The sequence below is a fragment of the Antechinus flavipes genome, chromosome 1 (genome assembly GCF_016432865.1).
Source record: "Antechinus flavipes isolate AdamAnt ecotype Samford, QLD, Australia chromosome 1, AdamAnt_v2, whole genome shotgun sequence".
NCBI lineage: Eukaryota > Metazoa > Chordata > Mammalia > Dasyuromorphia > Dasyuridae > Antechinus > Antechinus flavipes.
Genome location: NC_067398.1, coordinates 444875257 through 444895217, shown reverse-complemented (window position 1 = coordinate 444895217; position 19961 = coordinate 444875257).

The window sequence follows — 19961 nt, the reverse complement described above, 5'->3', positions numbered from 1 at the left end:
ACCTCATGGCACACACTGGTAAAAAAATCAAGAATACTTGGGCAGAATAGGGGTGACCTAATGCTACCCAACAAGATCTGAAGAAAAACCTCAGGCTAGGGATTAACCTGTCTGAAGTACAAATTCCTCTGGGCTAGAGCCTTAGAAGCTTTAGGCTAGCTAAGTATGGCTAGAGCCTCAGCAGGAAACACAAAGGATTTCACCTCCTGGAATGTTTATCCAGTTGGAATCTGAGTCAGGGAGTGGGAGGACAGAAGGGATCTTATCTGATTAGGACTGCCAGACTCAGCTCTGCTGCTGAAACTATGGGCAAGAAAGAATCAGCACCTGGTGAGTGAAAAAAAGTTGGGGCAGGGACTGTGCTGGCTGCAGGCACTCTTAGAAGGGTGGAACTCTTGGTTTGGGATTCCTGGTCAGAGGAGAGATGAAGGGATACTTGAGGCACCACCTCCCCACCCCCTGATCAGAGATGCTTACACGAATCCCTGTTATTAAAAAAAAAAAAAAAGAAACTGCAAAGAAGAAAGAACCCCACTATTGGATCGTATTATAGGAACAGGGAAGACTGAGGCTCATCTTCAGAAGAGGACACTTTAGTAAAAAAACAAAAACAAAAACAAAACAAAACAAAACAAAAAACCTTCTACCTCAAAGAATGAAATAGCTCCCCAACCAAAAATAATTTATAGAAAAACTCAAAAAAGAACTTAGAAATCAAATGAGAAAAAAATTTCCAGAGAATACTAGAGGTGGAGCCAAGATGTCAGAGTAAAGTCAGGAAGCTGCTCCAGCTCTCCCATTTTCCCTTGAAAACTACATGAAACCAAACTTCTGAATAAGAGTTTGATGGAATGAAACCCATCTCCAGTTCAAGATTGATGGAGCAAACTTTAAGAAAGATTAGTTTCACTGGAATGAAAAAAAATGCTCAGTCCAGGTCAGATAATCTCTGGAAAAGCCAGTAAGAGGGTCTTAATCACAGCAAATCAGCAACTAAGACCCTCAGTCCTGGCTCAGTAAAGGAACAAATTAGTGGGGCAGCTTCCAGTAACAGCTCAGAAGGCAAACTATGGGAAACCAGGCTGTTTACTGAACAGAGGAGGCAAAGCTAAACCTGCAAATTCAAGGGGGTGCTGTGCTGAAAGCCAAGGCTCAGAAATGCAAAGGAAGCTTAGGACAGCGCCACATTTACCCTAGGAGTAGTGCTCCACCATAAAAATTTAAAAAGAGGAAATAACAAAAGAAAAGGAAAGAAAATGAGCAAGAAAAGGAAAAGAACCTTGACTGTAGAAAGCTACTTTGGTGACAGAGCAAACCAAAACACAAACTCAGACAAGGACAGAATTTCCACAGAAGAAATCTCAGAGTGAGATAAATTGGTCTTAAGCTCAAAGAATCTTCTTGGAAGTACTCATAAAAGACTTCAAAAAGCAAATAAGAGAGGTAGAAGAAAAATGAGAAAATAAATGAGAGGTATGAATTATAGAATCAATGTTTAGAAATGAAAGGAAAAAATTGGAGAAAACTACTACTTAAACAGTAGAATAAACCAAATGGAAAAAGAGATACAAAGAATAACTGAAGAAAATCACACATTAATAACTAGAACAGCACAAATGGAAGCTAATGACTTTGTGAGATAGCAAAAATCAGTCAAAAATAATGAAAAAAAATGGAAGAAAATGTGAAATACCTCATTGGTAAAAGAATTGACCTGGAAAATAGATCCAGAAGACATTATTGTCTTACTTGAAGGCTATGACCAAAATAAGAGTCTGAATAGTATTCTACAAGAGGTCATTAAGAAAAACTGCACTAATATTCTAGAACCAGGGGGAAAATACTCATTGAAAGAATCCATTAATCACCTCTGGAAAGAAATCTACAAGTAAAAGTCCAAGTAACATTGTTGCAAAACTCCAAAACTATAATCTTAAGGAAAAAATACTGGAAGGTACCAGACAAAAACATGAGGGATCAGCCTCATCTTTCAGGGGAGGAGATGAGGCTTCAATGAAGTAAGAGACTTTCTGTCGTGAGCTTTTTCTTCTCAAAGCGCAGCCAGGTGATCAAAGTTCAGATCTTTTATTATCTCCAATATAGCCCGGTTAGCTTAGAGGCCTATCTCTCTGCTTGGTTCCAAGAGCTCTCTCCAAATGTCTTTAAATCCAAAGGTCTGGTCCTTCAGCCTCTGCCTCTGCTTTCTTCAGCCTCCAACCAGCTCCAGTCTTCATGTCATTCCGGTGAAATCTCGACTTGTAGCGTCTTCCTCTGAAGAACTCCTTCGACTGGCCCGTTGGCCTATTTATGCTCCTTCCAGAGAGAGGGATTATGGGTTTTCTCCCATAGTGCTCTCTGGCCCAAAGAGCTTCAAGGGAGGTATGAACTCATTGAACTCCAATGAGTAAAGGTGTGAACACAAGCCTTGTATTAATTAGTTCTACTTAGTACCTTGTTTCAGGTTCTGCCCAAAACATCTTCTTGTAAGATTAGATCAACTCTAATTACTTAGCAGTTAGTAAGGATTCCAACAACTTTCAATCATTTCTATTAAAAAAAAACAGAACTAAACAGAAAATTTAGTGTAAAACACAGGACTAAAGAAGCATAGGAAAGTAAACAGGAAAAAAACATATATTACTTAAAGGTTAAACTGTTAACATCCATAGGTAATAAAATAAAACAAGAAAGAAACTAGAGAGGTTAATAGGATATGATAAAACCTAGATATGATAGACCAGTGGAGAAAATTGAATAGGGACAGAAAGGAATAAATATTTTGCTTGGCAGTATATGGCACCTACACAAACATTGACCATGTATTAGGACATAAAACTCCACAATCAAATGCAGAAAGACAGAAATAGTAATTTCCTTTTCAGACGACAATGCAATAAAAATTATATTCAATAAAGGGCCATGGAAAGATAGACTAAAATCAATTGGAAAATAAGTATTCTAATTCTAAAATATGGGTAGGTCAAACAACAAGTTACAGAAACAATCCATAATTTCATCCAAAAAATGACAATAATGAAAAACATACTAAAAGCTATGGAATATAGCCAAAACAGTTCTTAGGGGAAATTTTATGTCTCTAAGCAGCTACATAAATAAAATAGAGAAAGAAGAGATCAGTGAATTCAGCATGCAACTAGAAATGCTAGAAAAAGAATAAATTAAAAAAACAATTTAATATCAAATTATAAATTTTGAAATGCAAAGACAGATTAACAAAATACAAACTAATTGAACTAATAAACAAAGCTAATATTTGGTTTTATGAAAAGCCAACAAAATAGATAAACCTATTTTAGGTTTATTATGTTATACAACTAGAAAAATCGTAACAAAATTCTTGTGGAAGAACAAAAGATCAAGAATATCAAGGGTATTAATGAAAAAAAATGGAAGAAAATGTGAAATACCTCATTGGTAAAAGAATTGACCCGGAAAATAGATCCAAAAGACATTATTGTCTTACTTGAAGGCTATGACCAAAATAAGAGTCTGAATAGTATTCTACAAGAGGTCATTAAGAAAAACTGCACTAATATTCTAGAAACAGGGGGAAAATACTCATTGAAAGAATCCATTAATCACCTCTGGAAAGAAATCTACAAGTAAAAGTCCAAGTAACATTGTTGCAAAACTCCAAAACTATAATCTTAAGGAAAAAATACTGGAAGCTACCAGACAAAAACATGAGGGATCAGCCTCATCTTTCAGGGGAGGAGATGAGGCTTCAATAAAGTAAGAGACTTTCTGTCGTGAGCTTTTTCTTCTCAAAGCGCAGCCAGGTGATCAAAGTTCAGATCTTTTATTATCTCCAATATAGCCCGGTTAGCTTAGAGGCCTATCTCTCTGCTTGGTTCCAAGAGCTCTCTCCAAATGTCTTTAAATCCAAAGGTCTGGTCCTTCAGCCTCTGCCTCTGCTTTCTTCAGCCTCCAACCAGCTCCAGTCTTCATGTCATTCCGGTGAAATCTCGACTTGTAGCGTCTTCCTCTGAAGAACTCCTTCGACTGGCCCGTTGGCCTATTTATGCTCCTTCCAGAGAGAGGGATTATGGGTTTTCTCCCATAGTGCTCTCTGGCCCAAAGAGCTTCAAGGGAGGTATGAACTCATTGAACTCCAATGAGTAAAGGTGTGAACACAAGCCTTGTATTAATTAGTTCTACTTAGTACCTTGTTTCAGGTTCTGCCCAAAACATCTTCTTGTAAGATTAGATCAACTCTAATTACTTAGCAGTTAGTAAGGATTCCAACAACTTTCAATCATTTCTATTAAAAAAAAAAACAGAAAATTTAGTGTAAAACACAGGACTCAAGAAGCATAGGAAAGTAAACAGGAAAAAAACATATATTACTTAAAGGTTAAACTGTTTACATCCATAGGTAATAAAATAAAACAAGAAAGAAACTAGAGAGGTTAATAGGATATGATAAAACCTAGATATGATAGACCAGTGGAGAAAATTGAATAGGGACAGAAAGGAATAAATATTTTGCTTGGTAGTATATGGCACCTACACAAACATTGACCATGTATTAGGACATAAAACTCCACAATCAAATGCAGAAAGACAGAAATAGTAATTTCCTTTTCAGACGACAATGCAATAAAAATTATATTCAATAAAGGGCCATGGAAAGATAGACTAAAATCAATTGGAAAATAAGTATTCTAATTCTAAAATATGGGTAGGTCAAACAACAAGTTACAGAAACAATCCATAATTTCATCCAAAAAATGACAATAATGAAAAACATACTAAAAGCTATGGAATATAGCCAAAACAGTTCTTAGGGGAAATTTTATGTCTCTAAGCAGCTACATAAATAAAATAGAGAAAGAAGAGATCAGTGAATTCAGCATGCAACTAGAAATGCTAGAAAAAGAATAAATTAAAAAAAATTTAATATCAAATTATAAATTTTGAAATGCAAAGACAGATTAACAAAATACAAACTAATTGAACTAATAAACAAAGCTAATATTTGGTTTTATGAAAAGCCAACAAAATAGATAAACCTATTTTAGGTTTATTATGTTATACAACTAGAAAAATCGTAACAAAATTCTTGTGGAAGAACAAAAGATCAAGAATATCAAGGGTATTAATGAAAAAAAAATACAAAGGATGGTGGTTTAGCAGTACCAAATTAAAACTATGTTATAAAGGAGCAGTCATCAAAACTATTTCAGACTGCCTAAGAAATAGAGTGGTGAATTAGGAAAATAGATGAGATACATACACATGACAAAATAATCAAGGGCTATAGCAATCTAGTATTTGATAAACCCCCAAACTTCAGCTTCTGGAATAAGAACTCACTATTTGACAAAAAATTGCTGGGAAAACTGGAAAATAATATATCAGAACCTCAGCATAGATCTACATCTCACACCTCATATCAAAATAACATTAAAATGGATAAATGATTTGAGCATAAAAGATAATACCATAAACAAATTAGGAGAACAAGAGATATTTTACCTATCAGATCTGTGGAGAAGGGAGGGACAACTAGAGAACATTATGTATGGCAAAATGGACAAATTTAATTACATTAAATTAAAAAAGGTTTTGCATGAACAAAAATGATGAAAACAAAATTAAAAGGGAACTACAAAGCTGGGAAAAATTTTATAGGCAGTATTTCTGATAAATGTTTCATTTCTAAAACATATAAAGAACAGTGTCAAATTTATAACAAAACAAGTCATTCCCCAATTGATAAATGTTCAAAGTATATGAACAAAAAGTTTTCAAAAAATGAAATTAAAGCCATTTATAATTATATGTACAAATATTCTAGATCATTATTGATTAAAGAAATGGAAATTAAAACAACTCTGAGGTACCACCTTACATATCTCAGATTGGAGAATGATGACAGGAAGATGACAATAAAAGGTAATGATAAATAGGATAGGGGATATGAGAAAACTTGGACACTAATGCATTGTTGGTGGAGTTGTGAAATGACCCAACCATTCTGGAGAGCAGTCTGGAAATATGCCCAAAGAGCTACAGAACTGTGTATATCCTTTGACCCAGCGATGCCATTACTGGATCTGTATCCCTAGCAAATCATAAAGAAAGAAAAAGGACCCACATGTGCAAAAAAAGTTGTAGCAGCTCTTTTTTGTGGTAGCAAAGAATTGGAAGAGAAGTGGATGCCCATCAATTTGGGAATGACTGAACAAGTTGTGGTTTCTAAAGAAATTGGAATATTATTTTTCTATAAAAAATGATAAGCAAGCTAATGAAGAAAGACCTGGAAAGATTTACATAAATTGATGTTGAGCAAAACCATCAGAACCAGGAATATATTGTACACAATAATAGCAAGAATGTACAATGATCATTTATGAAAGGCTTGATTCTTCTCAATAGTTCAGTAATCCAATGCAATCCCAATAGACTTTGAACAGAAAATGCCATCTGAAGCCAGAAAAAGAACTAAGGAGACTGACTGTAAAATCATCACAGGCTACGTTCACTTCTTTTTTTCTGTTTTTTTAATCTCTCCCATGGTTTTTCCCTTTTTTCTGATTTTTCTCTCCCAACATGATTTCTAAAGGAATACATATTAAAAATTAGTAAAATTATGACAATATAAATTAATAAATAAAATGAGAAACATTGAGGAAAATCAAAAAAAGCCATCCAAGAAAAACAAGATTATGAAAAAAAGTTAGAAAAGGAGAAACAGAGTCTCAAAGATGAAAAATATTCTTTGAAAATTAGAATTGGCCAAAGGGAAGCCAATAAAGCTATGAAAGATCAAGACATATCAAAACATATTATAAAAAATGAGAAAGTAGAACAGAATATGAAACATAAGAAAAATGACAAATCTGGAGTACAGATCAAAAAAAGAAAATATAAGAATAATTGGACTGCCAGATACTTGTGACCAAAAATTTGACACAATAATGCAAGAAATAATCCAAGAAAATTATTCTGGTGTGATAGAACTTGAGGGGAAAGTAGAAATAGGAAAAAATCCCCCAATCACTGCCTTAAAGAGATTCTCTTTTCAAAATACACAGGAATATTATTACAAAATTTTGAAAGCCCCCACATCAAAGACAAAATTTTGCAAAAAGCAAGAAAAAAATTTGATACACTGGAGCTACAATTAGAATTGTACAAGATTTATTAGCAGGTACAATAAAAGTCTGCAGATCTTGGAATCATATCTAATGACAATCAAGAGAATGAAGCATGTAGCCAAAAATATCACATCCAGCAAAATTATAATTTTTGAGTGAGAAGAAAAATGGATATTTAATACAATTGCATATTTTCAGGACTTTCTGTTAACCAAATTGAAACTTAACAAAAAACTTAACATATAAGACTCAATATTAAAGATCAGTTTTAAGGAACTCAACATCATCAAACTGTTTAAACATGGACAAATTATGTTTTTTTTTACACAGGAAATGTATTATATATTTAACATTCACATCAACAATAAGGTAGCTTAAAAGAAAGATTGGCAGAGTTAAGGTAAAAATAGTAATCATATTATACAAATGAGGGGAAGAGGAAGAATTGACATAGAGGTATTAGAGGGGAAGGAATTGAAATTCTGAAAACCAACTCACATAGAGAATGGGTTCAATGGGCAACACTACATATATACCAAAAAGGGTATAGCACCCTCCAAAATATGTAAAGAAATAAGGAGGGGAGGGATGGGCAAATTGGGAAGCAAAAAGTGGGGAAAGAAAATAAGGGAGGGATCCTTGGATGGGGGGAGGTTAAGCAATAGCAAGGCAATTTATGGAGCAGAATTTAATTGAAGAGTCAAAAGGGATAGGAAATGTGTGTGTGTGTGTGTGTGTGTGTGTGTGTAAGGTGTATGTACATGTGAGTGTGTATTTTGTATATATCTATCTACATATGTATAAATAAATATATATTTTCTTAACTGTAGCTTGCTTGGGGGTTAAGGAGAATGAAAGAAGGAAAAAAATAAACTCAATAGGGTGCACAACAGAGAACCAAAAAACAATTTACAAGAAAGTAAAGAAAAATTGTCATTTATGAATATATTTTTTCTACTTATATATGTATGTATGTATTCATATATATATATATATATTTTTGATCTGCTAATTTCTTGTTATATAGTTTGAATCCTCCCTGATATTCTGCTGGGCACATGACAATATTCTCTTTTCTTTTGTTTTGTATTCTTTTTCTATTTTTCTTTTTCTTACTTTTTTTTTTCAAAAAACAAAATAAGTAAAAAAAAAAAAGAATTACAGTGAAAAAATAAATTTGTTTCTTGTAAACATCATACTGGAGGATTCTGTTTTTCAGTCCAATCTGCTATTATCATTTTATGGGAGAGTTCATCTCATTCACATTCAAAATTTTGGTTACTAACTATATATTTCTCTGTAATCTCTTTTTCTTCTCCTTTCACCCTGTCCCTCCTCACCAGTGTTTTGCTTCTGACCTATATTTCCCCCAGTATGTCTCTCATTTTATCAAATCTTCCTCCTGTTCCTTTCCCCTTTCCCTCCTACTTCTATCCTCCATTCTAATCTTCCCATCTATCCATAGCCCCCACCCCCAATTTTCTTTTCCTTTTCCTCTCAGTGGACTTTTTAAATGTTTAAATGACCATTTTGCCTTTTTCCTAGGATTTCAGGCAGTGCACCTTGATAATTTATTGAAAGATATTGTCCAGGCTCTTTTTTTATCATTGCTTTCAAATGGTACAATAATTCTAAAATTATCCCCATTGGATCTATTTGCCATGTCATTTGTTTTGCCAATGAGGTATTTTACATTTTCTTCTATTTTTTCATTCTTTTTATTTTGTTTGCCTGATTCTTGATGTTTCATAGAATCATTAGCTTCCACTCACCCAATCCAAATTTTTATGGAATTATTGTCTTCAATTAGCTTTTGTATCTCCTTTTCCACTTGGTCAATGCTACTGGAACTGTTTTCTTCAGTAGATTTTTTTTTCCTATTTGACCAATTCTTTTATTTAAGGAATTATTTTCTTCTGTCAGTTTTTGTGCTTTCTTTTCTGAGCCATTGATTCTTATTTTTCATAATTCTCATGCGTAATTCTCATTTCTTTTCTCAATGTTTTTTCTACCTCTGTTATTTGATTTTTAAAATTCTTTTTGAGCTCTTCCAAGAGTACTTTTAAAGTTTGAGACTAATTAAATTGAGCCCCTTTAAAGCTTCACATGTTGATATTTTAAAGTTGTTTTTTTTTTTTTCCCCTGAGTTTATATTTTGATCTTTCTTTTATCCACCATAGCTTTTTATAATCAGGGCTCTTTTTGGATTTTATTTTTGCTCATTTTTAAAAGGTGAATTCTGCTTTTGAGGTACAATGGTCACAATTCTAAGTTGTTTGCACTGAGGACCAGGACCCTGATCACTTATTTTTTGCATCAGGGCTTCTGTTGCTTGCAGCTTGCTCACTAAATTAGAATAGCCTGGCCTAGTTATATTTCTTGTGCCCTGAATTTCAGGGGCTGGCAGTTTTTGTGCTGTACTGGAGATGGTATCTGAGCTGTATAGCTGGCCTGTTGTGCCACTAGTCTGCTGAACCAGAGTAGTGGGACCATTGTCGCTGATCTCAAGACATGGGTTGCTCAGATACCACCTGCACCAGGCAAAGATCCCTTTTTATCACAGTGACACAGGATTTTTATGAAGTCCTTCTAAATTATCTTGGGGTGGAAAATCATTTTGCGCTATTTTTTTGTGAATTCTTTCACTCCAGAGTGAGTGCGGTTTAATTTAATGTTCTTTCTAATGGAAAAGGGAGAGTTCATGTAACTTCCTGGCTTCTCAACATCATCTTGGCTCCACTATTACTTTTAATAAATATGATAATACAACTTAAAACTTCAACCAAATGCAAGTTATCTCACCAAACCGTTTTGATTTGTGAAAGAACCTTAAAGGAGAATCAATTCCTTATTTATGGTCTTAAAATGCAGTAAAACAAAACAAAATGTTAATATTTTTCAAATGTATCCTACAAAAATACAGGATCTGTGGTGAGCTTTTTCCAAGTGATAAAAGTTCAGATCTTTTATTATCTCCAATATAGCCTGGTTAGCTTAGAGGCCTATCTCTCTGCTTGGTTCCAAGAGCTCCCTCCGAATGTCGCCAAATCCAAGGGTTTTGTCCTTCAGCCTCTGCCTCTGCTTTCTTCAGCTTCCAACCAGCACAGAGATGGAATGAATCTCTTGTCTCCTTCACTTGGGGCTCGGCTAGCTTTCTGGGGAGTCTTTCAGACCAGCTTGGTCTCAGTGGGGGAAGTGCAGGAGCCCAGCCACCAGCTCCTCTCCAACGCAGCTGAACTCTCTTCTGTGGCCAGCCAGCCAAGTGCAATATATTCTCTCTTGCCTTGGAGAGGGCTTTTGGCGTAATTCCGCTGAAATCTCGACTTGTAGCTTCTTCACTCTGAAAAACTTCCTTGACTGGCCCATTGAAGCTCTATTTATGCTCCTTCAAGAGAGGGATTGTGGGTTTTCTCCCATAGTGCTCTCTGGCCCAAAGAGCTTCAAGGGAGGTGTGAACTCATAAAGTTACAAAGTTTACTTTGTGAAACTCCCATACTTGTGAACTCCAATGAGTAAAGGTGTGAACACAAGCCTTGTATTAATTAGTTCTACTTAGTACCTTGTTTCAGGTTCTGCCCAAAACATCTTCTTGTAAGATTAGATCAACTCTAATCAGTTAGCAGTTTGTAAGGATTCCAACAAGGACCCACCATACAAGGAAAAGTCCCAATAGAAAAGCATCTTCTCTAGGGCTATCCTGTCAACTCAGTTCTCAACCAATAAATATTTGTGAAATACCTACTATGTATTGGGTAAACTATTAGGCATACAAATGCAAAGGAAGATAGTCCCTGCTTTCAAGAAGCTTGCAGTTTAATGAAGGGAAGACTATATATGAAAGGAAACTGAAAAGAAAGGGTGCTATTGGGGGATATATGGCCAACAAAAGTATCTGATGAAAAAATGTCAGAGAATTCCCTAATTGTGCAGTCAGGTAAGAAATAAACATTTGAAGGCTGTGCCCAGAGAAGCATCGTTGAACTAATACTTTGAAAAGCACTATGCAATACTGCATTCCTAAACTTAGAACCCACAACCTAATAGCTTTTACCTTCAGTAAGCAGCCAGAGGACAAAATAAAAGCTTTACTGAAACAACACAACATAAACAATAGTAACATAGAATATCACATAAACATAGTGAGTAATTTAAGCAATTTTCCCTGGAAACTAGAGAATACTTCCTCATAAATATAGATAGCATCAGGGGACAATGGAAAGAGTAAACAGATAGTACAATAGTAGGAGTATACATATAGCAAATAGATGGTCAAGACAATGGTCCATAATAGGCTCTTAATAAGTATGTATGTGTGAATTTAACAATAATACTTTGTCCTTCAATACATTGACTGATATTCTTATGTAAGTACTAGTTATTCATCTCTGCCTTTGAATCATGTTGCCAACCATAATGTTTTCTCAGAGAAAAAAATTGTATTTCCCAAGTTTGAGAGATCTGGGCACCTCAGTTTGATTTAGGCACTTAAAAATTACATTAGCTAACATATACACAACCTACATAACAGGGGAATTAAGGATGACAGCTTAACTCAATTTCTTTGTAAGTCATCTTTGATTCTATGAAATTGAATCTTCCTTCTTATTTGACAGTAATCAACATTTATTAAGTGCCTACTATGTGCCAGGCAAGTACCAAAGTACTAAAGATTCACAGTTTTGTGTACTTATGAACTTTTCATATTTTAATTTAAATTATGTTTATTAGTGTGTCTAATACCTAACTTATTAGTGTATCGTACCTAATCAATCTCTAGGGTATAGTTAGACATCCAGTATCTTCTTTAGTTCTCAGCATAGTCCTTTCTACATAGCAGGCACTTATGTCTGTATGGTGAATGAGTTAATGGGTGAATAAGGTAGAATGGACTGATGTGGAGTAGCAGTAGTAACCCTTATTGGCCTACTAAAATATTTTTTATCAAATATCTTGACATATTTTCATATTCACTTAAAAATGAACACAGTATGTAAGTCTAGATATCATTTTGTGAGAGAAATAACATTTTTTGACATTCCTCTGGGATAGTGAGAGCAACCTGGGGGTGAGAATTTTAAAAGAGACAGTATTTCTTGCAATTGCCATGGATGGTCCTATTTCCTATAATTAGTTATTAAAAATGCATTTTGGCATCAGTGCTTAGAATGCTCTTGAAACTTGACACTGTCTCAAATCAGTGTTGGGATACCAGCTCCAGGGGCAAAAAGAAATTAAAGATTTCAGCTTATTTGTATTCTATCTCAGAGTACATGCTTCTCAAAAAGATAGATTGTTCTATTCTTTAGAACTGCAATATAATGCATCTAGAATAACTGCTCTGCTACTTTCAGAATTAGCTGGGCAATCCTTGTTGTTGCCTTAAGAGATTTTTAATTATATAGTTTATTTCAGTAATACTTTATTTTATAGTGTTCTTACTGTCTCTGAATGCATTTTGTGTGTGTGATGACTGTTGTTCCTTTAATTATATGGTTAAGTATCATGTAATTGCAGGGTAAACACATAGTTATTTTTGTCCACTGTGACCAGTGTTTGGGTTACACAGTATTCTTAACAAAAGAACAAAATGGTGCTTGTGAATCCTTCCTGTGATGCCCTAAACAGGTTCAAGCACAAACCTAAACCTTTATCTGATTTTTTCCCCTTTCAAATCTAAACTGCAGTGCCAGTCTAAAGTGCACCTTTATGTGGAAAGCTGTGTTACTTTGAAAGTGAAAGCTCTCATACCACTGAGTTTTTGATGCTGTTTTAACATCTTAGTAATACAAATATCAAGCAAAAAACATTCCAAGTTCAGTTCTCATATTTGTCAAAGAATCACAGATGCTCAAAGTTAGAAGGGGCCTTAGAGGTCACCTGTTCTAATCCATCCCTGAAGCACAAATACCCTTTCCATCACTGCATATTCTTAGAAATTCGCTTCCAATTCAATGGACTTATCTGAAATGTACACAATGATTTCAATCTAAGAGCTATTCTTGATATTTTTAAGGGAAATGGAGAGTTAAAATGACAGAGAAAGTTTCAATAAATAGAAGTGTATGATTTTGTTAGGAGCAGATTATACTTATTACTCTATTCAGTGGAGCATTAAATTTTAGAATGTTATAAAGTGTTATCATTGCCATTTGAAGTTCTGATTTGATCTTCATCAATTTAATAATTGCTCTTTTTATCATGAAACTGTGTGCTTATATTGTCATTTTAATGTTTCATTAAATAAGCATTATTATTTCTTTGTAAAATGTTGAAAGTATACATGAAAAGATATCTTAGATTTTAGAAATTTGGTTTTTTAGTTTTATAGATATCATTCATTATGGTAACTATCACCTGAAATTCCTTTTTATTAAAGAACTGTCAGTATACCTTACCTTTGTTCTTTGGAAAAGTAGAGATGCATCATTTTTTATATTTCAGTAGTCTGCTCCTTTTTTTGTTTGTTTTTTACTTTTCTCTTGCTCAAATCAAAACCATCATTTTCCTTTGTTGTTATTAATCATATATAATGGACAATAGATAACCAAACTCAGTGTTCTGGGGAGAAATAAGTTAAAAACTATTCATAGAGCTTTAGGTTTTGTTTTGTTTTGTTTGTTTTTGTTTGAAAATGAAATCTTAATAAGACTCACTCCAAATAAAGTAGCTACAGGAGCTGACAAAGTAATTAAGTGAAAATTTATCAATAACCAGTCAATATACATGTGCTAAACATTTCTAGTTCCTGTCAAAATGAAAATAAGTATAAAATCATCCCTACCTCATGAATGGTATAGTCTATGAGAGGAGCTCATATGAATATATCTAAGTACAGGCAAAATAAACAGGAAGTAATTGTAAAAAAGGAATGGCCAATCAAGGCATGAGGTAAAAGTATTACTTAAGCTGAGTTTTGAAGGAAATCAGATTACCCAAAGATATCTGGAGAAATTGCTTTTAGACTGTGCAAGGTAACTAGTGTGAATGTGTGGAGATGGGTAATTGAAAAGCTAGAATATTTGAATAAGCATCTAGTAAAAACCTTCTATATACATGCAAATATATTAAATGCTTAGAATATAAGGTAAAAATAAGTTCACCCTCAATGAGTTTACAAGAGAAAATAATTCAGCTTACAAGCTGAATAAATCATGGCAATCCTGAAAGGATTGGTATCTGCTTCTTAGTCAATAGATGACCTTGGACATAACCCTTAATCTCTCAATATCTCAAGGTTTTTATTGGCTGAAAATCGGGCTAGACTAAATAACTTCTAAGGTCTTTTAGTCTCTTCCAGTTGAAAATCCACAATTCTCACACCCATAATTATTTTTCCATTGATTATACAATGTCATATTTTTGTTATTGTGTTATTCACTACCAAGTGAATAACTGAATTTTAACCAAGTGTTAGAACATTTGGCAACTTCACGTTGGTCATATTACACATATGAAACACTATATCCTTAGTATACTTCTCTAGGAAAGTGCATTCTACATTTATAAGCAGAGTTTTATTTCTAACACAGTGAAATTTAAAGATTAAAATTTTCTTCAGGCAACTGTCAACACTTTGTTTTTCATATATTTCATTCTGTTACCCATATTAGTCTTTCTACAATAATATTAATATAGAGATATTTCTGAAATAAGCATTGTAATCATATTTTTGTTTATATGTTTGTTATTATATGTTATATCAATTTATCTCATTCTCTTGACACATACATGCATTCCTAAAGAACAGAATTTAATATAAGCAATCAACAATTTTGAAAGTAAGTTTAGAAGATACTTCCCCTTCCAATTTGTGTATGTTGTCATAGGTTCTCTCAGAAAAACAAATCTTCATTTATTTAGGATGTGAAATTCTTTGTGTAGCTTGTCATTAAAATTATCTATTTTATGTTATTATTGAATGGATCCATACAACTCTAGAAGCCCCATAATTCATCATATATTTTCATATTGTTTTAAGTCATATAATTATGCACATATGCATAAATCAAATGGGAGTAGTAACATTTAGTTGGGACAGAATAACCAAGTATATGATATAATTATTTTCTATCCCTCTCTACACTCCATAATGAAGAACTTAATTTCCCATTACAATGATAAGAAAGAAAGCTCTCCATAGATATATCACAATCTGAGGTGATTTTTTTCCTAGATAAAATACAGAGAAAGAGAGAGAAACAGAGACAGAGAGACAGAGAGAGACAGAGACAGAGAGAGAGATTCTTCCTTTATTCAGTGATTTCCCTTGACTCCAAATGTTATCAACTGCTACTCAACCTCTGCCCTTTGATCTCTATCTTTAAGATTGTTATTTTCTGCTTCTTTGAGAAATTGTTTTTTGCTATCACATGCTAGAGATCCCATGTGTGGTTGAGGTTTCTGTTTTTCTACATTATTACTACTATTATATGTTGGAGAAATTCTCTTTTGTTTGCAGTTTCTTTTTGCTGAAAGATAATGTTATTGCTCTTTTGTAAAACTGGTCTCTGTTAACATCATTATTTAATAGCCTTTTTTGTTAATTTTTAGTTTGAAGTAATTTACCTCAATGGAATACTTATTTTAAATTTAATGTTTTATCTTTTCTTTCTGCATTGATAGTATTATATAGAGATACTTCTTATTTAGTTGGGTTTATTTTATCTCCTTCAATTATGACAAAAGTTTTAATTATCTTGACTATCAGTTTTTAGAATTTTCCAATATAATATCATATCATTTCAAAAAGTGAAATAGTTTTGTTTTCTTGTTGCCTATTCTTATTCCTTCAATTTCTTTTTAAAGGTTTGTTTTTTCTAATTACATATCATACAGATTTATTATTCATTTTTAAAAATTGATATCCAAATTTTTTGTATCCCTCCAACCCCTTCTCCATCCCTAAGACAATAAGTAATTTCATATATTTTATATATGTACAATCATGGAAAAACATTTCCATATTACTCAGGTTGCAAAAGAGGAAACAGAACAAAAACATACAGTGAAAATACTATCCTTTGATCTGCATTAGAATCTATTAGTGCTTTTTTGTTGATTTTTTATGAGTCATTTGGAATTAATTTAGATAATTGTATTTCTGAGAAGAGCTAAGCCTATCATAATTTATCATCATTCAATACTGCTATTATTATATACAACATTCTCTTGGTTTTGTCTACTTCGCTTTGCATCACTTCTATAAGTATTGCCTGTTTTTTTCTGAAATCTGCCTGCTTGTCAGATCTTACAGCAGAATAAAATTGCATTATATTCTGATATAAGAATATATTGTTCAGCCTTCCCCAATTTATTAGAATCCCTTCAATTATCAATCTCATTGCCAGCACAAAAAGTATTGTAAATGTTTAAATGTTTTAAATTATAAATGTTTTATATGTACTTTTCCTTTTCCTTTTTTTCACCCAATTTCTTTGGAATACAAACCAAGTACTGGTATTGCTAGATCAAAATGTTTATACAATTTAATTACTCTTTAGACATAATTACAAATTGTTCTCCAGAGTGGTTGGATGAGTTCACAACTCCAACAATATTGTGTTAGTATCTCAATTTTTCTACATCTCCTCTAACATGAATCATTTCCCTTTTCTGTCATATTAGCCAATCTGATATTTGTAAGTTGATATATCAGACTTTAATAAAAAAATTAGAGGATTTTTTATGACTATAGATAGCTTTGATTTGTTGATCTGCAAACTGACTGTTCTAATGTTTTTTTTTAATCTTTTATCATTCGAGAATGCCTTTTATTTGTATAAATTTGATTCAGAGAAACAAAGCCTTTATCAGAGATATTTGCTGTAAAAAGTTTGTTAGTTTTCTATTGTTTTTTTCTTATTTTGTTTGCATTGGTTTTGTTTTGTGAAAAAATTTTTATTTAATACAATCAAAATTAACATTTTACATCTTGCAATGTTCTTTCTTGTTTGGTTATAAATTCTTCAATTCATCAGTTATCAGACAGGTCAACTATTTCTTCTTCTAACTTACTTATGGTATCACCATTGTTGTCTAAATCATATATCCAATTTTTTTATAATAGCTTTTCATTTACAAGATATATGCATGGGTAATTTTTCAGCATGCATCCAGCGAAACGACTATTTGGAGTGAGTGGATCACAACATAGTATTTTCAACTTTTTTCTTGTTTGCATGCTTTTTACTTTCTTTCTCAGTTTTTTTTTCCTTTTTGATCTGCTTTTCTTGCACAGCATGATAACTGTGAAATATATATATAAAAGTATTGCACATGTTTAATATATATTGAAAACTATCTATGCATATGCTTTGGAAACAAAAAAGCTTTAGAAATAAAAAAAAAGTGTTTTATAATTTTTTTTTCATATAATTCCTGAATTTAGTCAGGTAGATTCCCCAAAATTATTTTATTTTGTGTATGTCTGCATATGTATATATACATGTGCATACACAAATACATCCCTTCTTAACTATAGCTGTCTTGGTTGTGGTGGGGGCATGAAAGGGGGAAAAAGAATAAAGTGAAAAAGGTTTGCAGCAGAGAACTTGAATTGGTTGATATGTTGTTCTATATTTTGAATCCTCCCTGATGTTCTTCTGAATACATGACAACGTTCTTTTTGTATTGTTTTATTTTGTTTAGTATTCCTTTTCTATTTTTCTCCTCTGTTTTTGAAATAAACTAAACTAAAACAACAACAACAACAACAACAACAAAGAAATTTGGAATGGTTTGGGGAGTTCTTGCCTTTATTCCACCATCTTGACTCCACCTCCTATCTACAGTTATTTTAAAAAGAATTTTTTCTGTATTTTGCTGGACTTTGTTGGTCATATAAATAAATGCTGATGATTTCTGAATTTATCTTACATTGTATGACTTTGCTAGAGTTAATTATCTGAAGCAGTTTTTTAGATGATTCTCTAGGGTTCTTTTCAGTATACCATTGTTTCATTTTTAAAAAATGATAATTTCTTTTCGTATTACTATAGCTAATATTTCTCATATAATATTGAATATTAATGAGGATAATGGGTATCCTTGTTTCATTGCCTCATTTTACTGGAAAAACTTTTATCTTATCTCTATTCCAAATAATAATTGCTAATGATTTTAGATAAATTCTATTTATCATTTATTTAATTTCATCGTGTTTTCATAGGAGTGTGTGTTGTTTTAAAAACATTTTTTCATTTAGTGACATGATCATGTGATTTCTTTTGTTTTTAATTGATATGATAAATTAAGCTGATATTTTTCCTAATACTTAACCAGCTCTGCATTCTATATGTAAATCCTGCCTGGTCATAGTTTATGTTGCTTGTGATGTTTTGCAGCAATCCTTTGTTAGTATTTATTTTTTTTTTTTGCATCAGTATTCTTTAAATAAATTGATCTTAATTTTCTTTCTCCATTTAGTCCTTTCTGGTTTGGATATGAGCATTATATTTGTGCGAAAAAAAGAAATTTTTGGACTTTTTGCCCATTTTTTTGTTTACAAATAGTTTGTGTTATTCTTTAAATGTTTGGTAGATTTCACTTGTGAATGCATCTGATTTTGTAGATTTTTTAAGGGAGTTTAGCAATAACTTGTTCAATCTTTTTTTTTTTCCTAAGATGGGACTTTTTTAGTAGTTTGTTTCCTCTTTTAATCTAGGCAAATTATATTTAATATAAATATTAGTTGATTTCACTTAGATTGTCAGATTTATTGGCATATAATTGGACAAAAGTAATTCCTAATGTTTGCTTTAATATCCTCTTCAGTAATTTTGAGTATTCCCTTTTTCATTTTTGTTTCTAGTAATTTGGTTTTGTTTTTTATTTTTTTTTATATATCAAACTAACCAATGATCTATTTTATTTACTTTTTCATAAGATCATCTTCTAGTTTTATTTATTAGCTCAATATTTTTTTACTTTCAGTTTTATTAATTTCATCTTTGATTTTCAGGCTTTCCAATTTAGCACTTAATTGGGGACTTTTCATTTACTCTTTTGCTAGATTTTTTTTTAATTAATTGTAGGCCCAATTCATTGATCTGCTCTTTCTAGCAATAATTTAGAGGCATAAATTTCCTTTAAATTCTAATCTGGCTGCATCCCATAAATTTTGATACATCTTCATATTGTTGTCCTCTTATATAAAATTATGTTCTTTAACCCTTTCATTCAATTGATGATTCCATAGCCATTTATTGAATATGATTTTTATTGCAATATGATTTAAAAAGTATACATTTAACATTTCTGCCTTTCTACATTTGATTGTGAACTTTTTATGCTTCAATCCCTAATCACTTTTTGTATAAGTATCATATACCTCTGCAAAAAGGTATAGTCTTTTAAATTCCCATTCAGTTTTCTCCATATGTTTATCATATCTAATTTTTCTAAAATTATAGTCACCTCCTTAATTACTTTCTTGTTTATTTTGTTGTTAGATTTATCTAGCTCTGAAAGGGAAAAAAGTATATTTATATATTTTAGTTAGATCTATTTTTGTTTTTGCTTTGTCTTAATTCATGATTACTGTCTTTTTTTTAACATCAGCTGAAGTAGATTCTCTTCCAGCTCCTAATCTTTACTCTGTGAGTATCTCTCTTCAGATATTTTTTTTATAACCAACACATTGTAGAACTCTGGTTTTAAATCTTTGCCATCTGCTTTCATTTTATGGATGAGTTCATCTCATTCACATTCATATTTGTAATTACTAAATAGGTATTTTCCTCTCTCCTACTTATTCTTGAATAACCTTCTATTCCTTTCACCATTTTCTTACTCACCAGCATTTTTCTTCTGACCACCAGTTCTCCCTTCTGCTCTCCC